Source organism: Aethalodelphis obliquidens, unplaced genomic scaffold, assembly GCF_003676395.1.
Source record: "Aethalodelphis obliquidens isolate GAN/ISIS:26980383/991018 unplaced genomic scaffold, ASM367639v1 scaffold84, whole genome shotgun sequence".
Lineage (NCBI taxonomy): Eukaryota > Metazoa > Chordata > Mammalia > Artiodactyla > Delphinidae > Aethalodelphis > Aethalodelphis obliquidens.
In genome coordinates, this window is record NW_020838028.1 from 532,595 (window position 1) to 556,294 (window position 23,700).

General features: G+C 40.0%; 2 pseudogenes; both read left to right on the forward strand.

Annotated features, from left to right (window-relative positions):
* The first annotated feature begins 1,837 nt into the window (after positions 1-1,837).
* LOC113613075 (4-hydroxybenzoate polyprenyltransferase, mitochondrial pseudogene) lies at positions 1,838-2,436 on the forward strand (annotated as a pseudogene).
* A 30-nt stretch (positions 2,437-2,466) lies between these two features.
* LOC113613076 (4-hydroxybenzoate polyprenyltransferase, mitochondrial pseudogene) lies at positions 2,467-3,524 on the forward strand (annotated as a pseudogene).
* Positions 3,525-23,700: the final 20,176 nt, after the last annotated feature.

The window sequence follows — 23,700 nt, forward strand, 5'->3', positions numbered from 1 at the left end:
GAACACAGTGGGCATAATAGTTTTAGCTGCCTGTCACATACTAAACAAAGTTCTTGATATTGTCAGAGTAAAAGTTTTAATATTCACATATGAAATTCTTCAGGTTCCCTGTGTGAAGGGCCTCTTTTAGAATGATTTCAGGAAAAAAAAAGGGATTCTCAGTATACTGCAATAACAGCAAGACTTATGATTCGGCCCACAGTTCTTACAGAAATACTTAACCCCTTGCACAGCCAACCCTTCCTCTCCAGTAAAACATGCAGCTTAAAAGCATTCTGAGCTTCAGACTTTACCGTGTGCACCCGGGAAATTGTGCAATGTTAGCACTGAGTCCTATGTCAGAGATACTACAACACCAGCAGCCAGAAACCCAGGCCTTCTACTGGTTTACTGGATATTTAATCACAATGAGCTCCTCAACAATCATAACTTGCTTTTTAATGACAAAAATGAAGTGACATCTCTTGGTCTTTACACACATGATAGGAATAGAGGTCTTCACGGGGTAAGTGCATCAGAGAGGGGTTAGAGTCAGGGTCTTTACACAGAGAATTGCGTAGTTGGCTTAGGAAGGTGATGAAGTTGATGACTTCTATACTTTGGTCTTCCAATTCGGGATACATGCAGGGGATACATGTGTTGGGAGCAGAGCCTAATGGCGTCTCCCATTTTGATAGTCTCAGTCAGTTGTTTTTTTGCTTTCTGTTCTTTGGATCACCGGAAGTTCTTCTTCCAGACACTACCCAGGTGCTGGAAAAATTGTGATGCTGAGAAGTTCAGAGAAATCATGGCGGACAAACAGATAATTGATGTGGAAGTGGATGTATTGTGGGAGAAGTGGTATCCTGTTTGCAAACACCAGGTTATTTGGTTCTTAGGCTAGCCCAGCTGTCTGTAGAATGTCTGGCAACAGATTGATCTACTCTGCTAGGCCCAGGTTAATATGCTCCCTCGGTCTGTGGGTGGCAGGGGGTTACTGGAGTGATTTGAAATTCTTTTTCCCAAAATTGCCATGCAAAAGGAGTAATGGAGAGATTGAGTCCATGGAGAGAAAAAGTATGCCTTGACAAGCAGAGTAGAGCGAGTGAGAATAAAAGCAAATAGGGTTGCTATGTAGAAGAGTAGTGCATCACTTTGGTGAACCACAGGTGTTAGAATGGTTTGGAACAGGCACTGGTGAAAAATGAGGTCTAATGTAGTGAGTCCCAAGGTATCTGAAGTGGGTGCAATAGTCCCTACAGGGTCTACAATGACCAGATATCGTGGGTACCTAGTCATTGGGTCATATCAAGAGTGGGCCCATCAGAAGTGGCTTCCGAAGTTTCCAAATACGTCAGAAAGGCTTGTTGGGGGGCAGTTCTGGGTTCAGATATCTCTAATCAGGAAGGACAGGTAGCTGTCCCTGGAAATGAGGATCTTCTTTCCCTTCACTTCCACCATAGCCCTAAGGTTGTTTGGACCCAGGAAGGAATCATTTCATTTGACTTTAAAGAGATTGCAAAGGATTGACTCTGTCTCTATCTCTCTTTTCATTTATTTTTGTTTTATTCTGGAGCCTATGTTCTTAGAAGAGCTAGCAGTGAATTAGCTCACTGAATGTTACAGGTAATTTCTGATAATAACTGATATTATAAGTTAATAATCAGTTATTAAGCCTGGTTGGCAGGCTAAGGAGATTTGTGCTGTTATTTCTAATCTGTTTTATGGATTAGAATTTGTTTTTCTCAATAAGTATAATTAAATGTATGATCCAAATAAGCTCTGAATCTAATCCCATGATTTTTTCTGTGTAGAAATTTTTCTATAATTAAGAATGATCGGCGCTCTCCGGAGCGCCATGCTGGGCGCGGCAGGCGCGGGGCTCGTGCGGCGCCTACGGGCAGGGACGCAGGTGTGGCTGTGGGGCTCGCACGGCGCTCCCTCACCTTACCGCACGCTGCCAGTGGGCTCCACGCGGGAGACTGGCGGCCCGCAGCCGGGCGGGGGCCGCTCGGGCGGCGGCCGAGCCTGCCTGTGGCGGCGATCGTGAACTCGGCGCCCCGCCCTCTGCAGCCCTACCTGCGCCTCATGCGGTTGGACAAGCCCATAGGAACCTGGCTACTGTATCTGCCATGTACTTGGAGCATTGGTCTGGCAGCTGAAACAGGTTGTTTTCCAGATTGGTACATGTTATCCCTCTTTGGCACCGGAGCTGTTCTGATGCCTGGAGCAGGCTGTACTATTAATGACATGTGGGACCAGGACTACGATAAAAAAAAAAGTAGATTCGTCCCAGAAAGGAACAGAGAGGCTCCTCTCAATCCTGCAGAGTAAGATGGTGGCATCACTTTTGAATGCCACATAAAGCAACAGGATCATTTAGTGTCCTCACTGAAATCCAGCGTGAGAAGCGCCAGTATCAGTTGAATAGCTGGTGTTGCAAAGTGCAGTGTGCTTCCTTTCTCCACAGAGGAGCGGCCATGGGGGCGAGGTTACAAGAACAGCAAGTCGCCCAGTAGCTGCTGGAGACATTTCAACTTTTCAATCCTTTGTTTTTCTTGGGGGACAGCTGACCTTGGCACTGCGTGTTCTTCTGTGTCTGAATTACTACAGTATAGCTCTTGTCATCACCTACCCGCTAATGAAGAGAATTACATACTGGCCTCAATTAGCCTTGGGGTTGACTTTTAATTGGGGAGCATTACTTGGATGGTCTGCTGTCAAGGGCTCCTGTGATCCATCTGTTTGCCTTCCTCTTTATTTTTCTGGAATTATGTGGACTCTAATATACGATACTATCTATGCTCATCAGGACAAGAGAGATGATGCTCGGATCGGGTTTAAGTCCACGGCACTGCTGTTCCGTGAAGATACCAAGCAGTGGCTCAGTGGCTTCACTGTGGCGATGCTGGGGGCACTGAGCCTGCTGGGAGTGAACATCGGTCAAACTGTGCCTTACTACACTGCTGTGGTTGTTGTAGGAGCCCATCTGGCTCACCAGAGTTACACTCTGGACATCCACAGACCTGAGGATTGTCGGGATAAATTCACCTCCAACCGAACAATAGGACTAATAATTTTTTAAGGAATTGTCCTTGGGAATTTATGGAAAGAAAAGGAGACAGATTAAACAAAGAAAAATATAGATAATAGAATAGAAAATTAGCAAATTAAGTTTAACTGGGGATTTTTAAAACAAACTTTTACAAAATACTCTCAGGTCTTATTACCACATAACTAGATTTGAATAACAGTCTTACAATATGTTAATGAATTACAAACCAGTAGATGAAGTTGTAGAGCATTTTTGCCTGGATTTTAGTTCAACTATGTACTAGTCAAATTCTTCCCCGTCACAGAAACCAGGAACTCTTCAGGATTTGCGATCACCTGGAGTATTTAAGTTATAATTCTCATCTGCAGTTACAGGAATTATATGATTTTTGGCACTTTAGAAAAAAACTTGATGTGTGTCTCATCTAAATGACTGTCTCTGTAGGAAAATGGTCTCTGTTTTTAGGGCAAAGTAAAGGCTGCTACAGGAAGTTGAGGCTTATTGTTCTTTGCATTGAACTTTACTTACTGCCAAAAGCTGTAATTCAGGAAACCATTCTGTTTTTTATATTTTAGGAGAATTTAAATCAGTAAATAAAATTTTTTACCTGTTAAAAAAAAAAAGAATGATAATTAGCCCCACATATCAGTTGCCACACTTATAAGATTAAAAACATTGCATTACTTAAAACCTGTAATATTATTTCAATCTAACTTCTTCCTGTAGCATTTTTTTTTTTTTTTTTTTTTTTTGTGGTACGCGGGCCTCTCACTGTTGTGGCCTCTTCCGTTGCAGAGCACAGGCTCCGGATGCGCAGGCTCAGCGGCCATGGCTCACGGGCCCAGCCGCTACACGACATGTGGGATCCTCCCGGACCAGGACACAAACCCGCGTCCCCTGCATTGGCAGGTGGACTCTCAACCACTGCGCCACCAGCACCAGGGAAGCCCCTTCCTGTAGCATATTGATGACACTGTTCATTTTAATCCTTAGAGAGGATCAAATGGAAATACAATCAAAAACTCAAATTTGTTTTTTGAGTGGACTTTGTCATTGCTTGCTAGTTTCTCAATTTCTGGAAGAATTCATTGTTTAAATGAATTGGGCATGGAAAATGACTCATATACCCTGGTAGAGAACAGAGGTAGAATTTGGAAGGAGCTTTGCTAGAACTTCATTAGTCATTCTCTTTAATTCTTCATGTCAAATGCATAATGCTGTTTTGGCATTACTCTTAAGAATTATTCAATCTCTCCAGGAAGCTTTAAATGTTCTGAAAACAAACATTGCCTCAGAATTTTCAACTGGTGAGTGTGAATAGAGAATGCAAACATTTCCATAATCCTCCAAGAGGGTTTGAGCCAATTTGCTGTTAATGCTCCCTGCTTCTCCCGGGAAACTCCTATTTCTAAGGAGTTTTTTTTTCAGAAAAAGTTGGCTTTATGTAAATAACCTTCAGGTGCTTTATGAAAATACTATAACACTTCTATGGTGAAATTATTTATAGACGTGATAACAAAGAAAATTACAACAGTTCCGTTAGAACCTAGTCGGCTCTTCTTTTCCTTTTTTAAAAACAGCTTTATTGAAATATAGTTCACGTACTATTAAATTCACACGATAAAATTTACCCTCTTAAAGGGTACAACTCAGTGGGTTTTAAGTATATTCACAGAGTTAAATATACTAACTACAAATTTGCATATTTTTATATATAAATATAAATAATTAATTACATAAAAATATAAATACATTCTATTGTATGGCTATAACACATTTTGTTTATCTTTTCCTCAGGGGATGGACATTTAGGCTGGGGTCAATACGGGGCTATTATGAATAATGCTGCTATCAATGTTCATGTACAAGTCTTTGGACATATGTTTTCAATCCCAATCATATTTTAAATACGCATTTGTATCGGTTATTGACGTGCTTTTTTCTACTGTGTGCTTTCTTCTGAGACAAAGATACTATATACTCATTTACACTGTCTCTTTCTTTAAGCCTAAGTGAGGAACAGAGAAGCTGAGGGAGGTAAAAGGGAGGGTCACCCAGGGCCCCAAAACACTCTTTTCGTGATACGAAATGAAGGGGTAAATTCACCACGGCTATCTTCCAATTGCATGTTTCTTTTTTTTTATGTGAAAAAAATGTAAGTAGGCAAACTAAGAATATACACACACACATATGCATAAACCTATGAATATGTGTTTGTGTGTGTGTGTGTGTGTGTGTGTGTGTGTGTGTGTGTAAAGGCTTCATCCAAAAGATAAATAAAAAGTAATTAAGAAAGATTAGTTTTGGGCTTCCCTGGTGGCGCAGTGGTTGAGAATCTGCCTTCTAATGCAGGGGACACGGGGTCGTGCCCCGGTCCGGGAAAATCCCACATGCCACGGAGCGGCTGGGCCCGTGAGCCATGGCCGATGAGCCTGCGCGTCCGGAGCCTGTGCTCCGCAACGGAAGAGGCCACAACAGTGAGAGGCCCGCGTACCGCAAAAAAAAAAAAAAAAAGAAAAAGAAAGAAAGATTAGTTTCAAATGTAAATATCAATGTTTTGGGTTTTTTTTAAATAAATTTATTTTTATTTGTTTATTTTTGGCTGCACTGGGTCTCTGTTGCTGTGCGCAGGCTTTCTCCAGTTGCGGCAAGCAGGGGCTACTCTTCGTTGAGGTGCACGGGCTTCTCATTGCGGTGTCTTCTCTTGTTGCGGAGTACGGGCTCTAGGCATGCGGGATTCAGTAGTTGGGACACACAGGCTCAGTAGTTGTGGCTCGCGGGCTCTAGAGCAGAGGCTCAGTAGTTGTGGCGCACAGACTTAGTTGCTCCGCGGCATGTGGTATCTTCCCGGACCAGGGCTCGAACCTGTGTCCCCTGCATTGGCAAGAGGATTCTTAACCACTGCGCCACAAGGGAAGCCCGGGAAGCCCCTCAACGTTGTTTTTAAGAGTATCTCTTTTGAATATCTGATCTCCAGTTCTTTTTGGGAAATCCAATTTTGCACAACTAGGTCTTGAATGACTTTATTTTACCCTTGTTCTAAGAAGCAATATGCTTACTCAGGCCCAGTTTGTGATTATAGGGTAAACTCAAGGGAAATAAGGTTTTTTCCCCTGCTTGCATCTTTTCTAAATTTAATTGAAAAATCATTCTTTCTTTTATAAAATCCATTACCAATCCTCATTTTATTGATATCATCTGATAATTAAGCAATGATCTGTGTGTAATTCCAATTGCAAAGTGAACTGGCTGTGTTATGCTGACATGGTCATCTCAATAGCAAGCGGAATGAGAGAGAGTGAATGCTCTCACCTCCTGCTGGGACTTCTCAGTATAATGATAACAAGCATCGGCTCTTATTGGTGCCAGGCACCATCATCATATCATTTCATATGCATTTTGTTTAGTTATCACAAAATACTCCAATGGTACCTTATTATCTCCATTTCACAGATGAGTAAACTGAGAGGTTGCAAAAGTCCCCAGAGTCACATAGGTAGTTACTTCTGGAGCTCAAATTCAAACCCAGGTCTTTCTGACTCCAGAGACTACTTTTTTATCCACTCCTTTATAGTGCCTTTATATGTTATGAACCTGGATGAGGGCAAATAAACCTATAAAAACATTTACCAAATGACCTCACCTGTTTAGAACTCAGCTATTAGACAAACTCCTTTGAATAGAACAGAACTAAGGGTTGGGAAAGAAACTAAAAGGACCAATATGTGGTCAAAATAGAGTTTATAAACCCCATACACTAAAATATATACACATTGCTTATAGGATAATCCCTCAGGCTCTCTCTCAGAGCCTTTTTTCATTTTTCTAAAATATACATAATGAAATACATGAAATTTACCATCTTAACCATTTAAGTGTACAGTTTAGTGTTCCTAAGTACCTTCATATTTCTGTACAACAATTACCACCATCCATCTCCAGAATTATTTTCATCTTAAAGACTGAAACTCCGTACCTATTACACAATAACTCCCCACTCCCTCCATTCCCCAGCCTCAGGCAACCACCACTCTACTTTCTGTTTCTATGATTTGACAACTCTATGTGCCTCATATAAGTGGAGTCATACTTATGGAGTCATACAAAGTGGAGTATTTGTCTTTTTGTGACTGACTTATTTAACTTAGCATAATGTCTTTAATGTTTATCTATGTTGTGACATATTGGAGAATTTCCTTCCTTTTTAAGACTGAATAATATTCCATTGTATGTATTATCACATTCTGTTTTTCCATTCATCTGTCAATGGACAGACACCCGTCTTGCTTCCATGTTGTAGCTATTGTGAATAATGCTGTTATGAACATGGGTGTAGAAATATCTCTCCAAGATCTTGCTTTCAATTTTGTGTATATACTCAGAAATGGTGTTTGCTGGATCATACTGAAATTCTATTTTTAATTTTTTGAGGAGCTGCCATACTATTTTCCACAGCAGCTGTACCATTTTGTGTTCTCACCAACAGTGCACAAAATTTCCAATTTTTCATATCCTTGCCAACACTTGTTATTTTCTGTTTTATTTTAATAGTAGCCATCCTAATGAGTGTGAGGTCTTATCTCATTGTGATTTTGATTTGCAGTTTCCTAGTGATTAGTGATGTTGAGCATCTTTTCATATGCTTGTTGGTCATTTGTGTATCTTCTCTGGAGAAATGTCTATTCAAGTCCTTTGACCATTTTTGAATTGGGTTGTTCTTTCTTTTGTGGTTACCATGGGGATTACTTTCAACATCCTAAAGTTATAACACTCTAATTTGGATATATACCAGTTTAATAACATACAAAAACTCTGTCCCTCCTTTTCAGTTGTTATCATAAAATTACATCCTAATATATTGTATGTTCAAAAACATAAACTAGTCTCTTAAATTATATAGAAAACAAAATGTGAAGTTATAAACCAAAGCTGCAAATAATATCAATACTAGCTTTTAGACAAATAATTCTTTAAAAAATTTTATGTCTCTTAAATCATGTACAAATCAAAAAGTGGAGTTACAAACCACTTTTACGGTAACACTAGATTTTATAATTGCCCATGTATTTATCTTTATTGAGCTCTTTATCTATTCATATGGCTTTCAGTTACTGTTTATTGTCCTTTCATTTCAACTTGTGAGCTAACTTATTCATTTCTTGCAGGACAGGTCTAATAATAACAAACTCCCTCTGATTTTGCTTATCTGGGAATGATTTAATTTCCCCCTCACTTTTGACAAAGTTTTGCTGGATACAAGATTATTGGTTAACAGTTTTGTTTTGTTTTTTCCTTTTAGCCCTTTGAATACATCAGCCCTCTGCCTTCTGGCCTCCAAAGTTTCTGATGAGAAACTTGGTGATTATTTTATTGAATCCCTTGTATGTGAAAAGTCACTTCTCTCTAGCTGCTTTCAGGATTCCCTTTGTCTTTTGATAGTTTGATTATAATGTGTCTTGGTGTGAGTCTCTTTGAGTTTATTCTACTTGGAGCCATTGAGCTTCTATGTTTATACTCATGTCTTCATTAAATATGGGAAGTTTTGGGCTTTTATGTCTTCACATATTCTCTCTGCCTCTCTCCTCCTCCTCCCTCTGGGACTCCCACAATATGTATGTTGGTCTGCTTGACAGTGTCTTACAAGTTCTTTAGGCTCTCTCTGTTGACTTTTCTTCAATCTTTTTTCTTTCTGTTCCTCAGACTTGAAAATTTCCATTTTCCTATCTTCAAGTTCAGTGATTCTTTCTTCTGTCTGCTCAAATCTACCTTTGAATCCTTCTGGTGAATTTTAAATTTCTGTTATTGTACTTTCCAGCTTCAGAATTTTTTTTAGGATTTCTATCTCTTTATTAATATTATCATTTTTTCATATCTGTTTTCTTGACTTTCTCCACATTTCTGGACTTTAGTTCTTTCAGCATCTTGAAGACAGTTGTTTTTTCTTTTTTTTTATTTATTTTTTTATACAGCAGGTTCTTCTTAGTTATCCATTTTATACATATTAGTGTATATATGTCAATCTCAATCTTCCAATTAACCACTGCACCACCACCACCACCGCCACCACCATTTTCCCCCCTTGGTGTCCATACGTTTGTTCTCCACATCTGTGTCTCAATTTCTGCCCTGCAAACTGGTTCATCTGTACCACTTTTCTAGGTTCCACATATATGTGTTAATATATGATATTTGTTTTTCTCTTTCTGACTTACTTCACTCTGTATGGCAGTCTCTATGTCCATCCACGTCTCTACAAATGACCCAATTTCTTTCCTTTTTATGGCCGAGTAATATTCCATTGTATATATGTACTACATCTTCTTTATCCATTCGTCTGTCAATGGGCATTTAGGTGGCTTCCATGCCCTGACTATTGTAAATAGTGCTGCAGTGAACACTGGGGTGCATGTCTCTTTTGGAATTATGGTTTTCTCTGGGTATATGCCAAGTAGTGGGATTGCTGGGTCATACGGTAATTCTATTTTTAGATTTTTAAGGAACCTCCTTACTGTTCTCCATACTGGCTGTATCAATTTACATTCCCATCAACAGTGCAAGAGGGTTCCCTTTTCTCCACACCATCTCCAGCATTTGTTGTTTGTAGATTTTCTGATGATGCCCATTCTAACTGGTGTGAGGTGATGTCTCTTTGTAGTTTTGATTTGCATTTCTCTAATGATTAGTGATGTTGAGCAGCTTTTCATGTGCTTTTTGGCCATCTGTATGTCTTCTTTGGAGAAACGTCTATTTAGGTCTTCTGCTCATTTTTGGATTTGGTGGTTTGTTTTTTTAATATTGAGCTGCATGAGCTGTTTATATATTTTGGAGATTAATCCTTTGTCCGTTGCTTCATTTGCAAATATTTTCTCCCATTCTGAGGGTTGTCTTTTCATCTTGTTTGTAGTTTCCTTTGGTTTGAAAAGGCTTTTAAGTTTCAGTAGGTCCCATTTGTTTATTTTTGTTTTTATTTCCGTTACTCTAGGAGGTGGATCAAAAAAGATCTTGCCATGATTTATGTCAAAGAGTGTTCTTCCTATGTTATCCTCTAAGAGTTTTATAGTTTCCGGTCTTACATTTAGGTCTCTAATCCATTTTGAGTTTATTTTTGTGTATGGTGTTAAGGAGTGTTCTAATTTCATTCTTTTACACGTAGCTGTCCAGTGTTCCCAGCACCACTTATTGAAGAGACTATCTTTTCTCCATTGTATATCCTTGCTTCCTTTGTCATAGATTAGTTGACCATAGGTGCGTGGGTTTATTTCTGGACTTTCTATCCTGTTGCATTGATCTATACCTCTGTTTTTGTGCCAGTACCATATTGTCTTGATTACTGTAGTTTTGTAGTATAGCCAGAAGTCAGGGAGTCTGATTCCTCCAGCTCTGTTATTTTCCCTCAAGACTGCTTTGGCTATTTGGGGTCTTTTGTGTCTCCATGCAAATTTTAAGATTTTTTTGTTCTAGTTCTGTAAAAAATGCCATTGGTAATTTGATAGGGATTGCATTGAATCTGTAGATTGCTTTGGGTAGTATAGTTATTTTCACAATATTGATTCTTCCAATCCAAGAACATGGTATATCTCTCCATCTGTTTGTATCACCTGTAATTTCTTTCATCAATATCTTTTTTATTTTTATTTATTTATTTTTTTTGCGGTACGCGGGCTTCTCACTGTTGTGGCCTCTCCCGTTGTGGAGCACAGGCTCTGGACACACAGGCTCAGCAGCCATGGCTCACGGGCCCAGCCGCTCCGCGGCATGTGGGATCTTCCCAGACTGGGGCACGAACCCGCGTCCCCTGCATCGGCAGGTGGACTCCCAACCACTGCGCCACCAGGGAAGCCCCATCAGTATCTTATAGTATTCTGCATACAGGCCTTTTGCCTCCCTAAGTAGGTTTATTCCTAGGTATTTGATTCTTTTTGTTGAAGTGGTAAATGGGAGTGTTTCCTTAATTTGTCTTTCAGATTTTTCATCATTAGTGTATAGGAATGCCAGAGATTTCTGTGCATTAATTTTGTATCCTGCAACCTTACCAAATTCATTGATTAGCTCTCATAGTTTTCTGGTGGCATCTTTAGATTCTCTATGTATAGTATCATGTCATCGGCAAACAGTGACAGTTTTACTTCTTCTTTTCCAATTTGTATTCCTTTTTCTTCTCTGATTGCTTTGGCTAGGACTTCCATAACTATGTTGAATAATAGTGGTGAGAGTGAACACCCTTGTCTCGTTCCTGATCTTAGAGGAAATGCTTTCAGTTTTTCACCATTGAGAATGATGTTTGCTGTGGGTTTGTTGTATATGGCCTTTATTATGTTGAGGTAGGTTCCCTCTATGCCCACTTTCTGGAGAACTTTTATCATAAATGGGTGTTGAATTTTGTCAAAAGCTTTTTCTTCATCTATTGAGATGATCATATGGTTTTTCCTCTTCAATTTGTTAATATGGTGTATCACATTGATTGATTTGCATATATTGAAAAATCCTTGCATCCCTGGGATAAATCCCACTTGATCATGGTGTATGATTCTTTAAATGTGTTGCTGGATTCTGTTTGCTCGTATTTTGTTGAGAATTTTTGCATCTATAGTCATCAGTGATATTGGTCTGTAATTTTCTTTTCTTGTAGTATATTTGTCTGCTTTTGGTATTAGGGCGATGGTGACCTCATAGAATGAGTTTGGGAGTGTTCCTTCTTCTGCAATTTTTTGGACGAGTTTGAGAAGAATGGGTGTTGGCTCTTCTCTAAATGTTTGATAGAATTCACCTGTGAAGCTATCTGGTCCTGGACTTTTGTTTGTTGGAAGATTTTTAATCACAGTTTCAATTTCATTAATTGTGATTGGTCTGTTCATATTTTCTATTTCTTCCTGGTTCAGTCATGGAAGTTTATACCTTTCTAAGAATTTGTCCCTTTCTTCCAGGTTGTCCATTTTATTGGCATAGAGTTGCTTGCAGAGTTTCTGCTGCGAAATCAGCTGTTAATCTTATGGGAGTTCCCTTGTATATCATTTGTCTTTTTTCCCTTGCTGCTTTCAATAATTTTTCTTTGTCTTTAATTTTTGTCAGTTTGATTTCTATGTGTCTCAGCATGTTTCTCCTTGGGTTTATCCTGCCTGAGACTCTCTGTGCTTCCTGGACTTGAGTCACTATTTCCTTTCCCATGTTAGGTAATTTTTCAACTACAATCTCTTCAAATATTTTCTTGGGTCCTTTCTCTCTCTCTTCTCCTTCTGGGAGCCCTATAATGTGAATGTTGTTGCGTTTAATATTGTCCCAGAGGTCTCTTAGGCTGTCTTCATTTCATTTCATTCTTTTTTCTTTATCCTGTTCCACAGCAGGTAAGTCCACCATTCTGCCTTACAGGTCACTTACCTGTTCTGCCTCAGTTATTCTGCTATTGATTCCTTCTAGTGTATTTTTCTTTTCAGTTATTGTATTGTTCATCTCTGTTTCTTTGTTCTTTAATTCTTCTAGGTCTTTGTTAAACATTTCTTGCATCTTCTCGATCTTTGCCTCCATTCTTTTTCCGAGGTCCTGGATCATCTTCACTATCATTATTCTGAACTCTTTTTCTGGAAGGTTGCCCATCTCGACCTCATTTAGTTGTTTTTCTGGGGTTTTATCTTGTTCCTTCTTCTGGTACATAGCCCTCTGCCTTTTCATCTTGTCTATCTTTCTGTGATGTGGTTTTTGTTCTACAGGCTGCAGGATTGTAGTTCTTCTTGCTTAGGCTGTCTGCCCTCTTGTGGATGAAGCTATGTCAAAGACAGTTGTTTTAAAGACTTTGTCTAATAGGTCTGCCATAAGGTCTTTCTCAGGAACAGTTTCTCTTTGCTTATTTTTTCCTTTTGAATGGGCCTTACTTTCCTGTTTCTTTGTATGCTTTGTGATTTTTTGTTTTTGTTGTTGAAAACTGGACATTTGAATCTAATAATATAGTAACTCTGGAAATCAGATTCTTCCCTTTCCCTAGAGTTTGATGGATTTTGTTTTTGTTTTTCTTTATTGGTTGATTGTTGTGGGATGACTCTGTGCCAAGGATTGGCATGAGGAGTAAACTTAGATCTTCTCACGTCTCTTCTGAGTGTATGCCTTTCCCTGGACATGTGCAATAACTTTCCAATGTCCCCCACTTTTGCAGTTACCTTTGAATATCTTAGTCTTTAATGTCTGGCTACCAGAAGGGAAGAAAAAAGAAAAAATGATTAGATAAAAAGACATTGGTACTTAAATCCCTTGTAAGTAACTTCAGCAATAGGGGGAGGGACTTACAACAATGGAGAGAGATGCAACAACAATGGCCACCCACCTCTTTGTACCTCTGTGTTCAGAAGCAGTAATCAGTCATCATAGTACAGATCTCCAGTATTTGTAAGACGGGACCTGTACTGCCCACTCTGGCTCCTACAAGCTGCATACAACCTTCTCCTGGAATGTGTGCATGGCTGCCTGCCAAGGGTCTGGGGGTTGGATACTGGGTACCTGCTACTGTGCTGTGAGGTAAATTAACCAAAATTAACTGCAATTTAACATCCACACCTTCCTCTGGAAGTTTCAAGCCTTCAACAAATTCCAAAGTTCCAAAATGGTTACATCAGACGGATTCTGCCAGTCCAATTTTTTCTAGGTGGGAAGACATTTCTGGTGCTTCCTATTCCACTACCTTCCCAGGATCCTCCTCCTAGAGACTTTTTATTGTTATTTTACCACTAAGTCTGACAAGATTTGATATCTAGTTTCCAAGACCATAGTAGATCAGAAGCAGAAATTCAGAAAGAGGACAGCAAGCAGCTACAGGTAGGCCCACTGCCTCACATGTCATCAAAGTGGTGCCCAGAGCATTGCTGTCCCTGTCTCAGCCATCCCTGTCCCCCCAATGGCTAATGCTCTGTTGCCCACAGGCTACTGTCTGGCCCACCGACTCTAGGGCTTTTTTCACTCTGTACCTGGTTGGAAATACTCACTTTTCCTGACCAGTTGTTTCAGAGAAAGATTGCTACAGCAGACATGTGATATGTTTTTCCTTTTTTTATTATCATCTTCTCTTTCTAAGTGCTCAGAAAGCACCAACTCTTTTCAGCAGTGAGACCTTGCTGTTGAGCTACTCCGTCAGAATACACTTTTATTCAAAGAGAATTTTTTCCTCAAAGGCTCAACTGCCTCTTCCTGAAGTTTAGTTTTTCTTCCTTCTTTTCTTCCTCCCTCCCTCCCTCCTTCCCTTCCTTCTTTCCTTCCTTTCTTTTTTGGAAGTTCTCTCTTTTACCATTAAAACTTTTTACACCTGATGACCCCCATTCATGAGCTGAACACTATTTCGTTCCCACTGAGTTCTTGGACAAATGCAAGTCAGGAGATAGAGTTGGGCATCTGTTCTGCATATACCATAGGAGTTAAATTTCTGGAACTTTCTACAATAGTTAGAAACTTAGTCTGTCCATATCATGAAGAGTACCTCTCTAGGGAGCATTGCTTCCTAATTCCACATGCCAGCTTATCAGAGGTTTTGCCCTGGCTTAGCAAAAATCCTCATACATCATCATTAGCTTCTTACCAAATTAGTGAGCATACACAAACACATGTATGTGTGCACACGCACACACACACACACAAATTAACTTTAATATTTAATCCTGGCAATGGTGCAGTAAAAATATTGCTTTCAAATATTGATAATGACATTATAAGTTGGAACATGTTTGGAAATCAATATAGCAAAGTGTATCAAGAACCAAGAAAATGTTCATTGACATAGTAATTCCATTAAATTGTGTATGGTCTCAAGAGATAATCTAAAATGTAAGAAAAGCCATGTCCTGCATTATTTATAATACTGAAAAATTATAAGAAAATTAATGGTCAACAATAGAGATATTATAGTACATTTATCTATGGAATCTTATATTGGTATTAAAATAATTAGCATAAAGTCTATGTAACAACATATGTATGATACAATAACTACCATATACTGAATGCTTTCTATGTCCCAGGCCATAAATTAGCAATGTTGAGGATATTACTTCATATCTGTCTCACAATAATTCTGTGAAGTGGGTATTACCCCCCTTTGAAGTCTCTTTTGAAGATTCTTCTTTCATTTCCCCTGCCCTCTTTCAGTGATCTCTCTGAGTGACTTCCCCTTTCCAGTTAATAGGAGGAGAACTCCTTAAAGAAGCTCCTACCTGACTCCAGAGCATGAGATTTTTTAACCATTATCCTAAACTGACTCCTACTTAATATGGTGTCAAACAGAAGAGCAAAAAAAAATCAGATTACAAATTTATTATATCCACTACAATTTAAATTTTAAAGATGTTGCCTCTAGGAAAAAACTTGGAAGAGGTTACACATAATTGACGGCAGTTGCCTTAGGGTCATGGAATTTTAGAGGGATGATATTTTTTCTTCAGAATTTCTGTAATGTAATGTAACTTTCTTATACTATAAGCATAAACACTTTAAAGCCCCCCAAATGGAAATAATTTGGTTCTTGAGAGTGATGGATCATAATTTTCTTGCTATAAAGCATTCTTTATGGTCACTGTAATGCTGTTTTCAGAATTTTAAAATATGCTAAGCAATAAAAAGATTTTGTCTGCTGCATTTATGAAAGTCACCGTGATTAAGCTTTAAAGTTTTGGAGCTTAAGGACAGAAATCATCTCAACAAGTGAATCAATATAGTGCTTTGTAAGTTTCAGTTTTTTATGTACATGGACTCACTTGATCTTTCTAACATCTGAAAGGTAGAACTTCAGCCTTCTGAAAGTTGTCCAGAAAGCCCCTTCCTAGAGTTTCAGTGCAGCCACAGCTCCACTGCATGTACTGACTAGTCTGCATGCTCCCGAAAAGGGCCGCTAAGGCACTTGACATACACATCCTCCAGCCCTATCCAGGCACAGCTGGAAACACAGCTGCAGGCTGCAGCTGGCGGAGTCCCTGGTGTAATCATCACTGAAAAATGCTGAAGAGGAAGGCTCTTCTGAAGGTTCTTCCTTCCCACCACCCTCTCTTCCTGTCCCTCTGGGCTGACTTTTCCACTTAATAGGAAGAGCAATTCTACTTAGTGTCGCTCAACAATTGACAGCTGGTGATGATGATGAGCTCCTCTCTTCTTCCCTGAACTTAAGGCTCTCCCAAACAGACCAGGCAAAAAATTCAGCAGAAACTGCTGCTTTCATTCAGATTTAAACACCTAACAGGAAACACAGAGACTCTAAATGTTGCTTTTCTTTTTTAAAAGCACGGGATTTTTCTGATTCTAAAATGACTACTCAGCCTTTTAAAAATATGTGATAAATATAAACATACATTTATATACATTTTACTTTCACCATTTGAGAATTACACTGCATAGACTATTTAGTTTCCTCCTTTATTTTCAGTTAGTATTTCTTGCATCTTCCTATTTTATTAACGATGATGCAAAATATCTTTTTAATGCTTTGTGCATAATATCATAACTTCAGGAACCATTCCTTGCAGGTTTGTTGTAATACTGGCGCCATCTGACTCCTCTTCCTGTATCCTTTAACGCCACTGAATCCTCATGGGCATTTAACACTCTTCGGCTTCAGTGAGAATTAAGCACAGGAAGAGGAAAAGCAGGCCATCTGTGCAGGAAGGTAAAACCAGTGTAAATTAAATGGGGTGTGAAAAAAAGCCACTTATGCTCTTTAAATATGTGCTACTTGAGAGAAATGCTCACCTATGTACAGAACTAATCACTGAACACACAGGCTTCAGGTGGATGGCTGGTTCTGAGTATTCTTTGTTCAAAAAAGCAAAAGCAATCTTAGTTTTCAAAAATAATGATTTATGGCTTCAAAATGATCCCAGAGATTCTGATCAAACCTTAAACATTTCGAGTATGGTAAACCAAAACCAAAACAAACCTCCATCTCCGGCATGGGTACCATTTTTCTCCCAGCTCTGCTCAGCAGTTCAGAGTTATTTTGGACCCTTGTCTCTTCAGCCAGGGCTGTTTGCTCACTCACTGCCACTCTTCCTCCCTGGTGAGTTTTTGCTCATCCCTTTCTTTTCTATTTCTCCCTCCATACCCCTCTTCCTTGTCTTCACTGGAACACGTGTAGTGGAATAGCGTGGTGGTGGAGAAATTATGCAAATCGCTGATCCCCTCTGTCCTTCAGTTTTCAATCTGACACATGGGGATAACAGTACCTATCTCAGAGGACTGTGGTGAGGCACATATGTGCTACTTTCTGTAAAGCACTCTTAGAAAAGTGCCCAGCTCACAGTGAGCACTTAATCGCTGTTGCTATTATTATTACTACTAGAAGAGCTTCCTAGATATGTTCTCTGCTTTCAGTCTCTCAAGAGTAGTGATAGCATAACTCTAGCTACCTCTGTGCCAGTTCACTGCTTCCTATGTGCCGACCCTGGTCTAAGCTCTTTGCGTGGTTTGTTTTTATTCCTTACAACAATCGGCACACTGGAAATTACCCTCCATTTGACAGATGGAAAAACTGAGGCTTGGAAAAGTACCAGTCCACCTTTTACAACTTCTTTAAGAAATTGCAACATCCTTTTTAGACATGTTGTTTCTTTGCTAAATGTCAACAAGATAGTCTCTTAGCTGCCCCTACATTGCTTCTGCTTTCCAACCATGGGTATTAGATTAGTGCCTGGTAACTTATTCTCACTGCTACCCAATATGGCCATTCCAAGTCCACCCTTTCGGCTCCAGTCCTGAGGTTACTTTAGATTCTGCTCATGCCTCTTCCTTTCCTCATCACCATTTTTACCCTAAGACAAAGATTTAGATCTCCATCTTCTCCTAGAAGTACAGTAAGGTACTCTACCCCTCTACTTCTTGGAGGGTAGAGTACTTACATCACCCCCGTCTTGAGTGTCCCTGACTATACACAACTTTAAGAGAAAAATCAATGCACGCAGTCAAGGATAAACGATCAGTATATGTTGGTGCAATTTTGGAACACAATTTTAAGAGTTATTCAGCCACTGACACGGAAGCATAGAGTGTTTGCAGGCAGCTGTGATGGGTTAATACAGTGCTTCTCAGACTTCAGTGGGCATAGGGATCACTTGAGGATCTGGTTAAAATGCAGGTTCTGATCCCATAGGTCTGAGATCCTGCATTTCTAACAAGCTCCCAGGTGATGCCTGTGGTGTTGGTTCTTGAGTAGCAAGGGTTCAGTAGATATTTTTAAGGAAGAAGTTGAACAATTAATTGAGGACCACAGAAAAATATTAGCTTATAAAGAGATAGGGAATGAAATATAATCTACAAAAGACAAACATTTATCTAGGAAAATAAAGACCCCTCACCTAAACCTATGTCTCCTTCCTCTTTTTAATGTGTCCTCTGGCTCATTTCTTTTCCCCTGCTAAAGATGTGAAAGTGTCTTATAAGAGAAAAGCCAAAGAGACGTACTAGATACCTGGTGATAACTTTTTTCTAAACGAACATAGCAGCCCTGCTTTGCCCCATCACCTGGGAAGGGAGCAGTACAGCTGATGTGGGTTGTGTCCTGGCAAACCTTGCACGTGTAACCCGGCACCTCCAGAGGAACAGCACCGAGAATAAAACTACACGTCCCACTGCTCCACTTCCTGCGAGCTCGTCCCACGACAGGACAGAAATTAAGGAGAAACGGGGAGGGCTGGAGAGGCAGAAGCAACGAAGCAGGCATTGACTTTTCCTCCTGTAAAAAATAAGAAGGCCCCCCTGGGAGGTTTCCCACCTGAAGTTATCAGCAAATACTTTAATTAGAGTTCATACTTAAGCGAAGGCTCATTGCTGAAATTCACTGAAACCAGGGACTGGGCACAGGAGAGGCCCCAGGGGAACAATGGCGGGTGGGAGTGATGGAAGGAAGGCAAGCAGGCCGATAAGGAAGGTGAAGAGGACACTAGGGTTACTCTCTGGCCTGTGCTGGCTGTACCACGAGCTGCACGTTCCTCCCGTCTTATCTTGACCTTAGATTCTGTTACAGAAGTCAGGTCCCTTTCCCAGGGAAATTCAGCACAGGAGTAAGTGTGTTGCTCGTTTCCCCAGAGAAGGGACTATAGCGCTTGGACCATTTGTAGCTGGTGTGTGTTTGTGTGTGTGTGTGTGTGTGTGTGTGTGTGTGTGTGTACTTTCCAGTGTGTTCGTGTATGTCTGAAGACATGTGTATCCTCAACCTCTCACCTGAGCAGCTGTGCCCACAGTGGTGCAGTTTCCCAAGATGGGGTCTATGGGAGGAGGGAAAGGGTTTGGGTTGGGGGGAAAATGGGTGATTTCAATTTTGGACGTGTTACATCTGAATCAAAAACTTCGAGTATTTTATTTTAGAAGTACACATATCTGTGTGTGTATGTAGATAACTGTGAACACATAGCTCTTCTATATGGTATTGTCCTAGGGGCTTTACATACATGAAGTCACAATCTACATGACAACGTTGGAGTAGGATCTGTCATACTCTCCACTTTGCAGACAAGAGAATTGAGGCCCCGTGTGGTTAAGTAACTCGCCCAAGGTCACTCACATAGCCAGCACAAGGCGGAGTCTGGGTTTGAACTCTGGCTGTCCAGTTCCAGACCCCATTTTTTAAACCACCAGGCTCTACTGTCTCCCATATTGAATATTATCTAGAGCTAAATAAGTGTTCAAGTAAAGCATACTAATTCTTAACAAGAGCTAATCAGCAGAAAGCAAAAAGTGTCAGGCCCTATTTAAGCCTGTATCTCATGTAGCCCACATGGCAAGCCTATGAGATGGGTACTATAAATATCCCTGTTTATAAGTAAAGATACTCAAGATAATGGAAGATAAGTCACTTGCCCACACATGCATCTCACATGTGGACAAGACAGGAACTTGCGTATATTTTGCAGCAAAGCCCATGCTTGTAACCAGGACGCTATACCAAGAGAAAGAATGTACAGCCTCTAACTTACTCTCTTAGGTCCTTCACTGAAGTCAACAAACAACTCAGGAGTGTCCCCCTCACCTCACAGTTTTACTCCCCTTAGATCACATTCTTTTACTTTGCCTCCATTAGAAAAAGGAGTCCCCCGTCCATGTCAGCAGCTTCTCCTTTCATCTCCAAAGACCCACCTCCGGGCATACCTTATGTTTTTAATGTCTTTCAAATGTCAGCTTGTCATGCATTTAGGTAGCTCAGGCAACCTATCCAAGAAATTAATTGGATGACCATTTCCATTACTTTGCCACGGGTATAGGAACAAAATGGCAAAATCGATAGGCTAGTAATTAACAGGGCTGATAAGCACAGTAGATCTTCATGACTAATACTGTATGTTACTCATCGCTTTTTAATCCCAACAAATAGTGAAGTGCCTGGTAATCACTCAATAAGTGTTCATTAAACCACATGGATGATAAAGCTGAGTGATGCTAGAATGGCAGGATGATTTCTAATTGTTTGGTCCTGTTCTATCCTTCATATTTATAGCATATAACAGAAAGAAACACAGGCACTGAGAGCAGACAGATGGGAGTTTGAATTCTAGCTCAGCTACTGTCTATAAAATCTTGACTAAGTTATACTCCCTCTCTGCCCTTCACATCCTCCCTCTGAAAACTGGGGCTAATAGTGCCTACCTCAAAGTTTGTTGTGAAGGCGAAACAGACAACACGCAAGCATGTGACTTAGAGGTGGGCACAAGTAGGGGTTTGGTCATTTTTCCTTCTGTTCCTTCCCCTGCAATCTTCCTCGGTCGGCACCTCTGCAACCCTCCTATTCTCCCCTCCATCTCTACCTGTCCCCTCATCCCCCAACCCCACTTCGTAAAGATCAGAAGAATGAGCTATCTTTCTTAATATGGATAGATCACTATCAACATTCCCTGTTCAAGAATATATGTGAACCTTGATCCCTTACTATTTCTCCCTGGCTTCTTTTTGCTTTGCTGCTTCACCAAAGAAGACAATGAAAAGCAAAGGGAATGGAAAGCAAAATCCAAACGCTTCCATTATAGTTTTTCATGCCCAAGAGTCAGACAAGAGGACCTTAGAACCTTTCTTTTTTTTCATTTTAAGATTTTTTTTTCTTTTTTGATGTGGACCATTTTTAAGTCTTTATTGAATTTGTTACAATATTGCTTCTGTTTTATGTTTTTGGTTTATGTTTTGGCCACGAGGCATGTGGGATCTTAGCTCCCTGTCCAGGGATTGAACCTGCACCCCCTGCATTGGAAGGTGAAGTCTTAACCACTGGACTACCAGAGAAGTCCCTCTTTTCTATTTCTTATCTGTTTATGACATGGAGTACACTAGGCTGTGTGTTTTAAAAAATAATTCTCTCAAGAATTGTTTTCTACTGTTACAAGTCTTATTGAATAGACATTGATGATACACGATGTGGAAATTATGAGGATGAATTTAAGTTTATGCTACAGAGGACACCACAGGACACTGTCCCTCTCCCCCTTTAGGACTGCTGCTGTCAGAAGCCCTCACTTATCTGCCCTCTTGCGGAAGTATCTCTGTGAAAGAAAGCTGAGTAGCCCAAGGTCACACTCTTTTCCCAAGGCAGACTGCGTCCCATGACTGGTCAATATGGAGGTAAAAATATCTGGGTCCTCACCCTAACTCAAGGCAGCTCTGAAGGGCCACTGCAGCCTTGAGCTCCTTGTGGGGTTGGCTGAGGCTTTCGCTGAGACTGTGTCATAGCCCAACTCCTCTCTCTTCCCTAACCTTGCTTCCTTTCCTCCCCTTCCTCAAGTGTGGATCCCAAGAGCATCCCTAATAAACCTTATGCTCGTTAACCTCAGTCTCACACTGTTTCCCAGGGAACCCAACCTATGACAGGTGTCTAATTGGTTGATTTTCAAACATTCTTGGTGACTTAGACCAAGATGCTATTTTACTCCATGTAACAAACACGAGTTGTGTCTACCATGTTTACCTATAGAATAAGAATGTCAACCAATATATTGTGGATGGCTAGAAACCAAGTACATGAAAAGTACCTATTTATGCTTACCTGACAAAGAAATGTAATTTACTTAAAAATAGTGTCTTAGCTGTGCATGGTTAGGACAATTCATATTATTTTAAATAAATTTATTTATTAATTTACATATTTATTTGGCTGCGTTGGGTCTTCGTTGGTGCAAGTGGGCTTTCTCTAGTTCTGGGGAGTGGGGGCTACTCTTCGTTGCGGTGTGAGGGTTCTCATTGCAGTGACTTCTCTTGTTGCGGAGCACAGTCTCTAGATGCATGGGCTTCAGTAGTTGTGGCTCGCTAGCTTAGTTGCTCCGTGGCATGTGGGATCATCACGGGGCAGGGCTCGAACCTGTGTCTTTTTTTTTTTTTTTTTGAAGGCTGCTGAGTGTTCCACTGTGCAGACATAATTGCTTTTACTAGCCCCCTCTGAATGAACATTTGGGATGTTTATCTTTCTGTAACCAGCAGGTCTTTTTTCTGTTTTTTTTGCTCATTGCATTGTGGTCAGAAAAGATGCTTGATATGATTTCAATTTTCTTAAATTTACTGAGACTTGGTTTGTGACCCATGATGTGATCTATCCTGGAGAATGTTCCGTGTGCACTTGAGAAGAAAGTGTAATCTGCTGTTCTTGGATGGAATGTCCTATAAATATCAGTTAAATCTATCTGGTCTATTGTGTCATTTAAAGCTTGTGTTTCATTATTAATTTTCTGTTTGGATGATCTGTCCATTGGTGTAAGTGAGGTGTTAAAGTCCCCCACTATTATTGCGTTACTGTCGATTTCCTCTTTTATGGCTGTTAGCAGTTGCCTTATGTATTGAGGTGCTCCTGTATTGGGTGCATAAATATTTATAATTGTTATATCTTCTCCTTGGATTGATCCCTTGATCATTAGGTAGGTTCCTTCCTTGTCTCTTTTAACATTCTTTATTTTAAAGTTTATTTTATCTGATATGATTATTGCTACTCCAGCTTTCTTTTGATTTCCATTTGCATGGAATATCTTTTTCCATCCCCTCACTTTCAGTCTGTATGTGTCCCTAGGTCTGAAGTGGGTCTCTTGTAGACAGCATATAGATGGGTCTTGTTTTTGTATCCATTCAGTGAACCTGTGTCTTTTGGTTGGGGCATTTAATCCATTCACGTTTAAGGTAATTATTGATATGTATGTTCCTATGACCATTTTCTTAATTGTTATGGGTTTGTTTTTTTAGGTCCTTTTCTTCTCTTGTGTTTCCCACTAAGAAAAGTTCCTTTAGCATTTGTTGTAGAGCTGGTTTGGTGATGCTGAATCCTCTTAGCTTTTGCTTGTCTGTAAAGCTTTTGATTTCTCCATCAAATCTGAATGAGATCCTTGCCGGGTAGAGTATTCTTGGTTGTAGGTTCTTCCCTTTCATCACTTTAAATATGTCATGCCACTCCCTTCTGGCTTGTAGAGTTTCTGCTGAGAAATCAGCTGTTAACCTTATGGGAGTTCCCTTGTATGTTATTTGTCGTTTTTCCCTTGCTGCTTTCAATAAAGTTTCTTTGTCTTTAATTTTTGTCAGTTTGATTACTATGTGTCTCAGCATGTTTCTCCTTGGGTTTATCCTGCCTGAGACTCTCTGCGCTTCCTGGACTTGAGTCACTATTTCCTTTCCCATGTTAGGGAATATTTTAACTATAATCTCTTCAAATTTTTTGGGGGGTCCTTTCTCTCTCTCTTCTTCTACTGGGAGTC